At 36.3% G+C, this 12023-nt stretch overlaps 1 pseudogene; it reads right to left on the minus strand.

Annotated features, from left to right (window-relative positions):
• Positions 1-661: 661 nt before the first annotated feature.
• LOC127090514 (chalcone synthase 4-like) lies at positions 662-8199 on the minus strand (annotated as a pseudogene).
• Between the last annotated feature and the right edge of the window lie 3824 nt (positions 8200-12023).

The raw sequence follows: 12023 nt of genomic DNA on the forward strand, positions 1-12023 counted from the left end.
GCCGATGACGTTGCTTGAGATGGTTGCCCGAGGAAGAAGAAAACAATTACTCTATTAGGATGTAACTGAATTCAATTAGAGTTATTTGAGAGTAGAAGTGATCGAAAAGGACAATGATATCATAATGGAAAATTATTTTGTGAATTTCATTTCATATTGATTAATAGAAGTTGGTTGCTTACAATGCCATAGCTCATATATATATATATATTCTCATGCTTGCTTCATGATTACACTCCATACTGCATGTCTGGCATACATGCTATACTACACCATACTTACTAGAGTTAAAGCCTGGTGCATGATACACTACAATCTACTATTTAAACAACTATGTATACACATATTTTTTATTTATAGATGAGATACCAAGTCTTATTATAACTATTTTACTTTCAATTTTACCTTTCATTTAAACTTTTACACTTATATATATTTTAACTCCATCTAATATCTGAATTTTATAAAATAATAAGATAAAATTTGTAACTTCCAGTATTCTTAAAAAAAAAGATAACATGATATTAAAGCATAAAACTATTTAACTTATCTTATTTTGACAATGATATTACATATTAAACTTAAGATGTTTAGTCTTTATCAAAATAATCTGACAAGAGACTCGCAATAATACATTGATTAAATAAAACAATCAAGAATCTCATATAACTATACTTCGGAGAACAATTGTTTCAATAGTAAGTCCGGGTCCAAAGCTTAACAACACACCCCATTCAAGTCCTTCTCCCGTGGTCTTAAGTCCATCTTGAGACGATTTCTTTCTCATCTCATCTAAGCTGAATAACACACAAGCACTTGACATATTACCATATTCACTTAGTATTTTTCTAATGCATCTCAATTTTTCAGGTTTCAAAGTTAATTTTTCCTCAATTTTATCTAAAATAGTCGGTCCACCCGGGTGAGCAATCCAAAAGATTGAATTGTAATCATAGATACCTAAAGGTTGAAAAGCCTCAAGAAGTACTTTATCAATATCATTTGAGATAATATCAGGAATATCCTTACGAAGAGATAATATCAGGAATATCCTTATGAAGATGAATCGTTAGTCCAACTTCACGGAGAGGACCACAAATAGCTCCGTCACTATCCGAGGCAATTGTTGTTGGAAATAAACCCTTTTGTGTTTAGGAAAAGTATGTGGGAATATTAGAGGCTTGAATAAAAACTTGGTAGGTAGGAGAATTATTTATGGAAGAGAGAACTTTGTATTTTTGCTTGATTCAAAAGTATTGGATTACATCTCTATTTATAGTACTCTAAGGAGAACTCTAGACACACTAATTCTAGAGAGTTCTCAACTCTAGATATTCAAAGAGTATTCTAGAAAATATTACAATCTTAAGAAATATCTAAATACTCTAAATACTACAAGACTTTTCTAGAAACATTATATAATATAAACTAAGCCCAAATAACTAAGTCCAAAATCAAATAATAAAATTAGGCCCAAATCAAGTTTAATATTTCAACACCCCCCCTTAAACTTGATTTATGACTCCAAGCATATTCCTTAACTTCACGAAAGTTTCCAATTTGAGTGGCTTGGTGAAAATGTCGGCAGCTTGATCTCTAGACATCACATACTTCAACTTCACCTTCTTCTTCTCGATGCATTCTCTTATGAAGTGGTAACGAGTGTCGATGTGCTTACTTCTTTCATGAAATATAGGATTCTTTGCCAAAGCAAGTGCTGATTTATTGTCAACACATATTTCGACATGATCTTCTCGTGGCATTTTTAATTCTTTCAACAAATTCCTTAGCCAAACTGCATGACAAACACATGATATGGCAGCAACATACTCAGCTTCACAAGTTGATAGTGTGACGATAGGTTGCTTCTTTGACATCCAAGTGAAAGCAGTATCTCCCATGAAGAACACAAAACCAGTAGTGCTTTTTCTATCATCCAAGTCTCCACTCCAATCACTATCACTATAGCCAATAATCTCATAATTATTAGAAGAGTAATAGTGCAAGCCAAAGTTTGTTGTACCTTTGATGTATCGAAGGATTCTTTTTGCCGCCTTGAAGTGAGTTGTTGTTGGAGCTTCCATGTAGCGACTTATGACTCCTACAACATAGAGAATATCCGACCTTGTACTTGTCAAGTAACGCAAAATTCCAACCAAACTTTTGTAAAGAGTTGGATCAACAAACTCTCCATTTTCATGCTTACTCAACTTGTTTCCATATTCCATCGGGGTGCCAACTGGATTGGCATCATCCATCTTGAACTTCTTAAGGACTTCTTTGGCATAACCTTCTTGGGTGATAAAAATTCCTTTGTCTTCTTGCTTTACTTTGATGCCGAGATAATATGCCATGAGCCCCATATCTGTCATCTTAAATTCATTTGATATGTCTTTCTTGAACTCTTCGAACATGCTTAAATTGTTCCCTGTGAAGATCAAGTCATCAACATTTAAGCACACAATCAAAATATCTCCACTTTGCGCTTTAATATAGAGTGCATGCTCATATGGACACTTGATGAAGTTCTTGTCGATTTGAACATTCCAAGCTCTCGGTGCTTGCTTGAGTCCGTACAATGCCTTCTTCAACTTCAAGACTTTTTCTTCTTGCCCTTTTACTTCATAGCCTTGTGGTTGCTCGATATAAACTTCTTCTTCAAGAAAACCATTCAAGAAGGCCGACTTCACATCCATTTGATAGATCTTCCATTCATTTTGGGCTGCCAAAGAAATGATCAGTCTAATAGTTTCAAGACGAGCAACAGGGGAAAATACCTCATCATAGTGAATTCCTTGTCTTTGACTATATCCTTTCGCCACCAATCTTGCTTTGTATCTCTCCACGTCTCCTTTTGCATTCTTCTTCACCTTGTACACCCATCTTACTCCGATTGCTTTGTGTCCTTGTGGAAGTGTAGTAAGTTCCCATGTATCATTCTTCGTGATTGACTTGATTTCTTCTTCCATGGCGTCTCTCCACTTTACGTTTTCAACTGCTTCTTGATAGCTTAGAGGCTCGCAATTACCCAAAAGGCAAAAAAGGTTAATGTCATTTATGTTTTCGGTTACCTCATAAAGCTCTTCAATACTCCTTAGTCGCGGTGTCCTCTCACTTGAGCTTGTTTCATCCAACCTTGGTGTCGGTGAGACCGGTGGTGAAATATTTTCTTCTATCATTGGTTGTTCCATCTCGTCTTCTTCTTCAAAGTAAGGAAGAAAATCGTACCTATCTTCTTGAAGACTCCAATCCCAACAATCTTCTTCTTCGAACTCCACGTCACGACTTATGACGATCTTTCCACTATTTGGATTATAGAGCTTGTACCCTTTGGAGCTTGAGTCGTAACCGACGAATACATACTTCTCACTTTTATCATCGAGCTTTGTTCTCCTTTCATCAGGAACGTGAGTATAGGCAATGCTTCCAAACACTTTGAGGTGAGAGATCTCAGGCTTCCTTCCACTCCATGCTTCTTCTGGTGTATTCTCATGCACGCTTCTTGTTGGGGAACGATTTGTCAGATAAATCGCACATGCCACTGCTTCGGCCCAAAACTCTCTCGGAATCTTCTTGCTCTTAAGCATGCTTCGCACCATGTTAAGTATGGTACGATTCTTTCTCTCTGCTACTCCATTTTGTTGTGGTGATCTTGGCACTATTAGTGGGCGGCGGATTCCATGGTCTTCACAATATTTTGGAACTCATTTGAAATGAACTCTCCTCCTCGGTCAGATCTCATGGCCTTAATGGAAAGACCACCTTCTTTCTCCACAAGGGCTTTGAACTTCTTGAAGTTTTCAAACACTTCTGACTTCTCCTTCAAGAAATAAACCCATGTTTTTCTAGAATAATCATCAATAAAGAGGAGAAAGTATTTACTCTTACCAAAAGAGTTTGGCTTGATTGGTCCACAGACATCAGTGTGTATGAGCTCTAGCGGTTTTGTCGCTCTTGACGTTGATTCCTTTGGAAAGCTTTTCCGGAATTGCTTCCCCACTAGACATCCTTCACATAGTTGGTCTGGGTGGTTTATACTAGGCAAGCCTCTCACCATTTCCTTCTTTGACAAACATTTTAGACTATCGAAGTTGAGATGTCCGAATCGTAGATGCCATAGCCATGAAGAGTCGGTATAACAAGTCTTGAGACACTTTGCAACATCATTTTGAATGTTCAAGAGGAACATTCTATTATTTGAAATAGGCACCTTAGCAATCAAGTTATGTCTACAATATCTTAAGAAAAGACTATGTTCTTTCAAGTGGATGTCATAGCCTTTCTCTAATAATTGTCCCAAGCTCAAAATATTATTCTTCATGTTAGGAACATAATAGACATTGGATATGAATTGATGACTCCCATTCTTTAAGCGTATAAGAATTTTACCTTTGCCTTTGACCGGTATCTTTGAGTCATCTCCAAATGAGACATTGCCAGTTGTCGCCTCATTGATCTCTACGAACATGCTTCGATCGCCACACATGTGATTGCTTGCGCCGGTGTCGAGGTACCATTTGTTTCTTTTCTCTTCAACTTGGTTTTGGCACGCGAGCAATAAAGTTTCTTCTTCTCTGCCTTTTTCTTCTACAAAGTTAGCTTTCTCCACAATTTCTTCGAGAATCTACACTCAAATGCATAGTGACCGATCTTGTTGCAGTTGAAGCACTTGATTTGTGACTTGTCACACCTCGACCATGAATTTCCTCTTCCACGACCTCTTGTTGCTTGTGGATTCCAACTTCTTTCTCCATTGTTTGAGTAGTTGTTGTAACTGCCTCTTCCTTCTCCTCCATGTCCTCGTCCACGCCCACGATCTTGGCCACGACCTCGTCCTCTTTGGCTCTTGTAATTCGCATAATTTGCTTCCTTTATGTTGAGTTGTAGTAGTTGCTCCATAGCCTCCTTTTGTTTAATTTTTCTCTTTTGTTTTTCTTCGTATGCTTGTAAGGAACCCATGAGTTGCTCAATAGTCATGGTCTTTAAATCCTTGTTTTCTTCAATGTTGGTAACAATGAAGTCAAAACTTGGATTTAAAGTGCGAAGTATTTTCTCCATGACTTTTACCTCATCAACATCTTCACCATTTCTTTTAAGTTGATTGACTACGGCCAATACTCGAGAAAAATAATCAAAAATTGACTCGGACTCTTCCATAAATAAACGTTCAAAATCACCTCTAAGAGTTTGAAGACGAATCTTTTTCACCTGTTCCACTCCTTTGTTGTAAGTTTGAAGTTTGTCCCATGCTTCTTTGGCCGTCGTTGCGTTGGAGATCTTCTCAAATATATCTTCATCCACCGATTGATAAATGAGGAAGAAAGCTTTCTTGTCTCTCTTTCTTGACTCCCTCAATGTCTCCTTTACACCTTGGCTTAGCGAGGCTTCATCTTTCTCATTGCAGCCTTTCTCAACGATATCCCACACATCTTGAGCTCCTAGTAGCGCCTTCATCTTGATACTCCAATTATCATAGTTGCTCTTTGTGAGCATCGATATTTGAAAAGGGAAACCTCCATTTGCCATTTTTTAGGACCTTGAAGCTCTGATGCCACTTTGTTGGAAATAGACCCTTTTGTGTTTAGGAAAAGTATGTGGGAATATTAGAGGCTTGAATAAAAACTTGGTAGGTAGGAGAATTATTTATGGAAGAGAGAACTTTGTATTTTTGCTTGATTCAAAAGTGTTGGATTACATCTCTATTTATAGTACTCTAAGGAGAACTCTAGACACACTAATTCTAGAGAGTTCTCAACTCTAGATATTCAAAGAGTATTCTAGAAAATATTACAATCTTAAGAAATATTTAGATACTCTAAATACTACAAGAATTTTCTAGAAACATTATATAATATAAACTAAGCCCAAATAACTAAGTCCAAAATCAAATAATAAGATTAGGCCCAAATCAAGTTTAATTTTTCAACAATTGTTTGTGTAGTCCAAAGTAACTCAAATATAGGTTTCTCAATATCTAGCACCGGGTCAGAACCAACAATGACCGCATCGGCTCCATCTCCGAATAATGCTTGTCTAACAAGGCTGTCCAAGTGAGTGTCACTAGGGCCACAAAATGAAATCCCTGTAAGAATTTCAGAACAAACAACCAACACACGAGCACCCTTGTTGTTCTCAGCTAAGTCCTTAGCCAAACGAAGTACCGTTCCACCTACAAAACACCCTTGTTGATATAACATATACCTTTTCACATTTGCGCGAAGACCTAGAAGTTTTGTAAGTTGATAATCAGCACCAGGCATGTCTACACCACTTATGGTGCAAAAGATTAAGTGTGTAATCTTTGATTTTGGTTGGCCCCATTCTTTTATAGCCTTGATTGCAGCTTCCTTCCCTAGTCTAGGCACCTCTACCACTACCATATCTTGTCTAGTATCCAAAGAAGGTGCCATATATTCGCATAAATTAGGGTTTCCTTTCAAAATATCTTCTGTCAGGTACATATATCTCCTCTTAATCATTGTTTTATCACCTTAGCAAGAACGAAATAGCATAAGTACATCAATAATTTAGCAATACCAAGTTCGATATCTAAAAATAAAATAAAAAAAGGGGGAAATAATACTTACAAATACGCTGAAATTTTTGTTTGAGTTTAGTCTGGTCCTGGCTGTTTGTGATTCTGAAGTAGAAATCAGGATATGTAGTCTGTTCAACACAGTTTGGTGGATTTGCAGTGGCAATGGCCAAAATGGTTGCAGGTCCTTCAGCTCTTTGAGCTTTGAGAATTTCAACACATTCATCATCTTGATATAATAATGTTATAGAAAAGAAAAGGTAGTGAAGAGTGTTGTGTTACGAACTTGTTGCAATGAGATGGTTTTATACTTATGAAAGGAGGGAACATGTAGTGTAGTGAGTCATGATGAGTTTTAATTTAATACTAAACAAGTACGTGATTGATAACTTAAAAAATAAAAACAATAATTGCTCAATTGATTGATCCTCACACCTCATGATATATACGTTTTTTAAACAATAAATAATGCTAGAACGTGATTCTCGCGATTATCTTATCTTATACTAACATATTTTAATCCTTCTGTATCTTAAGACTGTTTCTGATTTTATTTTGGGATTCTCTGCACTAAAAGTTTACACATATTTTCTTATACATCTCGACGGTTGATTTGAGATTTTCCAGATTAAAAATATAGACTATCAATTCATTTTATTTGGGCGGAATCAAATCCGAAACCTGTGCATTCTTTTTTTATATAAAAATAATATTAAAGTTGTTAATACCAATGTTTTAAAAACTGAATGGAACTGATCGATTTAATAGGTTGGATCGGGAAACAAAGATGAATCCGGTTGGATCAATCTGTCAAAACTGTTAGTGGATCAAAACCGGAAAAATCGGATTGAACCGTCCAAAACTATTTGAACCGTCCAAAACTATTTGAACCAAAGAATCGGAGTCGATTTTGTAAAACTGTCCGGTTAAAAAAAATGCATCAAATTAACCATTTTTAATTTTTTTTCCTCTAAATTTTGATATGTCAATATCAAAACTTAACATACATTCTCTAATCAGAAAAAAAATTCAATGTTTTTTTTTACAATGATACAAACTTCTAAATATTGTCACTTCATTACAGTTTTTCTTTCAATTTTCTTTTTAAAATAACATTTTTTTTTTCAATTTAAATACCAAAATATTAAATTATTTACCAAAATAACAAATTTTCACTACTAATGCACCAATTGAATTGGCGCATCCAATAACCATTCAAAGGAGGCGTCATTGGAGCTGACGCATGCTTGCAATGCATTGCCCTTAGTCGCACATGCATCTGGCGCATGCATGTGTGCTTTAGAGTGTGTGCCACATGCATTGGCGCATACATGTGTTATGTGTGTGTGGCGCCTAGGGCATTGGCGCATGCATGCATGTGTTCATATATAAATACACTATATTATGCCAGAGAATGTCCCCTTGATATGCAAGTCAGTAATCCTCTTTTGCTACCACTAAAAAACTAATTTTATCAACATTGGAGAGGCTTAGACTTTGTAAACGTCGAATAGTAAGTAGGATTGATCCCTTCGAACCTCTGAACATGCCGCTATGACGTGGGAGCAGGGCATACGAAAGGCTTGGAACTTTTTGCAGTCGCACAAACCTCTATCTAGTTCCACTGTATAATATCCCCTCGAAATGCCTTCATTGTGATCCATGGACTTAGCAACACTAAATCAACCTTTAGTACGGTCAAATACTGTGACCACATGTGTGTTAGCTTTGGAAGCTTCCTCTCTAATGAATTTCATTGAAGCATCATTAAACAACTTCCCAGATTGTAACACTGAACTCCATTTGGAACGTCTGGTCTCAAACAACGCCTCTAGACTGAAATAGATTGCTTGCACTAAAGCGGTTATAGGTAGGTTTCAGATTCCTTTGAAGACAAAGTTAATTGATTCCACAATATTTGTTATCATGTGGCCCCAACTTTGATCATTGTCATATGCCCTAGTCCACTTCTCCAATGGAATACTGTCGATCCATCGTAATGTATATGCGTTTGACAATCTGATGTCTTGCGGTAGTGTTTGAAAGAAGGTTCTGTTAACCCATACCCTAAGTTGACAATCTTCTTCCGCAACGTTTTGTGTTTGATCTCTCGCATAAAATTTTGAGTGATATGTCTAATGCAGTAGACATGCATCAACGAAGGATCTTGCCAAACATTATCAATGTTTTTTGTAGGCACTCACTATTTAAGGGTATCGGTCTGAGATCAAACATAAGTTAGGCTGAGGAGCAACGTGCAATCGAAGATTTTTTAAGAAAAAACTACATCCCTCAGTAGTCTCCCCTTCAACTAGGGCAAAGGAGATTGGAAAAATGTTGTTATTGTCATCTTGTGCCACTGCCGTCAGTAGCATTCCTTTATATATTCCGTACAACGATGTCCCATCAATTTGTAAAATAGGTTTACAGAAAGCAAAACCTTTGATGCATGGTTGATACGCCCCGAAGAGTCGGTGGAATATTCCATTTCCAATAGCACAAGTCCTGTCTGGGGTATACCTTGACAACATTTCCAAATTAACAATAGTCCCTGGAGCATAATGTTTAAGAGCCACCAAGTATTTTGGAATTTGTTTGTAAGACTTCTCCCAATTTCCATACACTTTTTCAACCGCCTTTGTCCTAGCTATCCAAACCTTCATGTATGATGGAGTATAGTTTTATTATGTTACAATATATGATATTATTATACTCACCTTTAACGATGGATTATCGTTAATGACATACAAAATTTCATCGCATATTAACTGAGAGATGAGTTTGCAATGGTCTTGCATTGGGTTCGTGATTAAGCATGTGTGAACTGGACCCATGGAACCAATCTCCCAAGAATCACTCCTCTTCCGATAAGAAGCTGACAACCGGAACATGTAGAGCTAATTTCGACAATAAATCTTATACCTCGTTGCATTAGTTCGATCAACCCTATAATTAACTGATAATTCCATGTGATACTTTTTAATGGCTTTTACACAGTCTTCTTTTGTGCGAGATGTGTCTCCTTCTTTCAATGATCCTTGAATTTGTACATAAGGATTGTAAAATATATCTGACCCAAATTTAAGCTTGTCATGTGTTGAGGTGCACAATATACATGACTAGATGGTAATGACTCTTCTTCATCATCATCATTCACCATTGAATCAACCAATAACTCGACTTCTTCTTCTTCCTCATCAACAATATTGACTTCAGCTTGTTCTTCGTCATTAGTTTCACAAAACACTTGTGACTGATCAACAAACTGAGACACTTGATGTTGTTGTGTTAATATATATATAAATTTATATTATTGTACCCAGATTGTCCATGACTGATAAACACATGTTGAACATCGTCATCATCTCGAATATTCAACTGATAAAACTTTACTTGGTTGTCTGCAAACCACATAGGATTTTTATAGAAGATTTGTCCCACCCAACTACACTGCAATTTCTTTTCTATTCTTTGTTTCAAATGTGAAAAATTTGATCATCGATTGATTGTAGACCGAGTTAATTCTATGTTGCAAAAATAAAAATCGAATAAGTTATACTCAAATGTTTCACCATCGGTATGGGCACTGATCATGTAATATGGTGATGAAGACATTTTTTTAAAATGTAAGTTTAGTGTTTGATGGTGAATACATTGATCACATATTAGCATGCAGTTAAATATGGGAGACGGTGAAGGCAACATAGGCAAGTTTAGTGTACTGATCATACAAAGAATCTGCAGGATTCCATGCAGAGACAGGACAACGAAAATCATGCGCCTACATGATTCTCTTCCCTAATAATCCAAGACATGTGCCTGTAAATATGCTTCAACCCTAATAATCCAAAGTAGGCGCCCTTATCAATGACGCATAAAGTAAGACATGCGCCCTTAGCTTTGGCGCCACTCCCTTGCATGCTTAAAAGTAAACCATGCGCCCTTAGCCTTGGCGCCTAATACCATGAATGCCTAATTACATGCATGCACCCTTAGCCTTGGTTCCTACTCCCATGTTTCACATGCATGCGCCCTTAGCCTTGGCCCCTACTCCCATGCTTCACATGCTGCAAATTGCCAACCTATCTCATCTATAAATATTACAACAACTCATAACACTTAACATCTGCAACAATCAATATCTATAACACTAAATACCTGCAACACTCAATCTCTCTGCCAAGGTCAATCTCTCTGCAACATTATGTCTCTATTAACTATGGGTGATGAACATCAAGAAACAATTCATAATATTAGGACATTTGTATGTTATCACTTATTCTTATTGTTATTCTTATTTCATAACAAAATGTCTATATTGTTTATTACTTCTTCTTACTTATTTCTCACTTATGATTTACTAGGACATAAAGAGATTTCGATGTCGTGTACATGAATATGTACCACACGATCCTTTGATAGAATCATATATTCGAGGATGCGGTTTTAATAATCTACTCAACTTAGTCTTATACTTGGTTGACTACAAATTTATTTTTGCTTTATTGGAGAGATGGAGACCCGAGACCCACATATTTCACCTTCCTTTTGGTGAGTGTACCGTCACACTTGAGGACATCTACATCTTGTTAGATCTACGTATCGATGGTAAGGCCGTAAATGGTAGAGTTAACCAAGATAACTCTATATGTGATGAATTGTTGCGTGTCCCTTTATGTGAAGACACAACTACGGGACAAACTTCTGGTCAGGCTAGGGGTCAAGGTATTAATTTAAAATATCTTAAACAATATTATGCAAGTATAACACTAACCGAAGAGTCTGTTGAGTATAAAAAGATAATTAAAGCTCGGTGTTATATTATGATTCAATTTGGTAATTTTTTATTTCCTAAAAGTACTGGTAATACGGCAAATATTATGTATTTGCCGTTGTTACGAAACATAAATAAGGTAAGCACATATAGTTGGGGTTCAACTGTTTTATCCCTTCTATATAGTTCGTTGTGTAAAAATTCCAGAAAAAAATACTTGTACGTTTTATTCATGCGCCTATTTTCTACAAGCATGGGGTCTGTCAAGAATGCAGTCACTCGCCCCGGTAAACGAGAAGCCATTCATAGTCCCCTTTGCAACAAAGTAAGTTTAAAATTTTACCATCTATTTTATTAGACTTTATATTACAACTAACTGTAAATAATATTTTTCAAATATTTCCGATCTAGATGGTCAGTTAAAGGGATGATCTACAACAGGTATCCAAAATACGTTGTAGTAGTCTATCACAATCTATTAGACCATATTGGACCAGATAGTATAATACTACTACACAACTCTACATTTGATTTTTAAAAAAATTATCCATTTACATGTCATATTCTTGTACAATTTATCTAGAGGCCATATCTAGATCTTGATCATCAGGTTAACCATGATGGTGATGCAGTTTGGACAACAAAAACACCTATTATCCGATTCACTACTGTGGAGATGCACCAGTGACCGTGTAAAACCGAATTTTGGCATGC

Source organism: Lathyrus oleraceus, chromosome 1 (assembly GCF_024323335.1).
Source record: "Lathyrus oleraceus cultivar Zhongwan6 chromosome 1, CAAS_Psat_ZW6_1.0, whole genome shotgun sequence".
NCBI classification, from domain to species: Eukaryota; Viridiplantae; Streptophyta; class Magnoliopsida; order Fabales; family Fabaceae; genus Lathyrus; species Lathyrus oleraceus.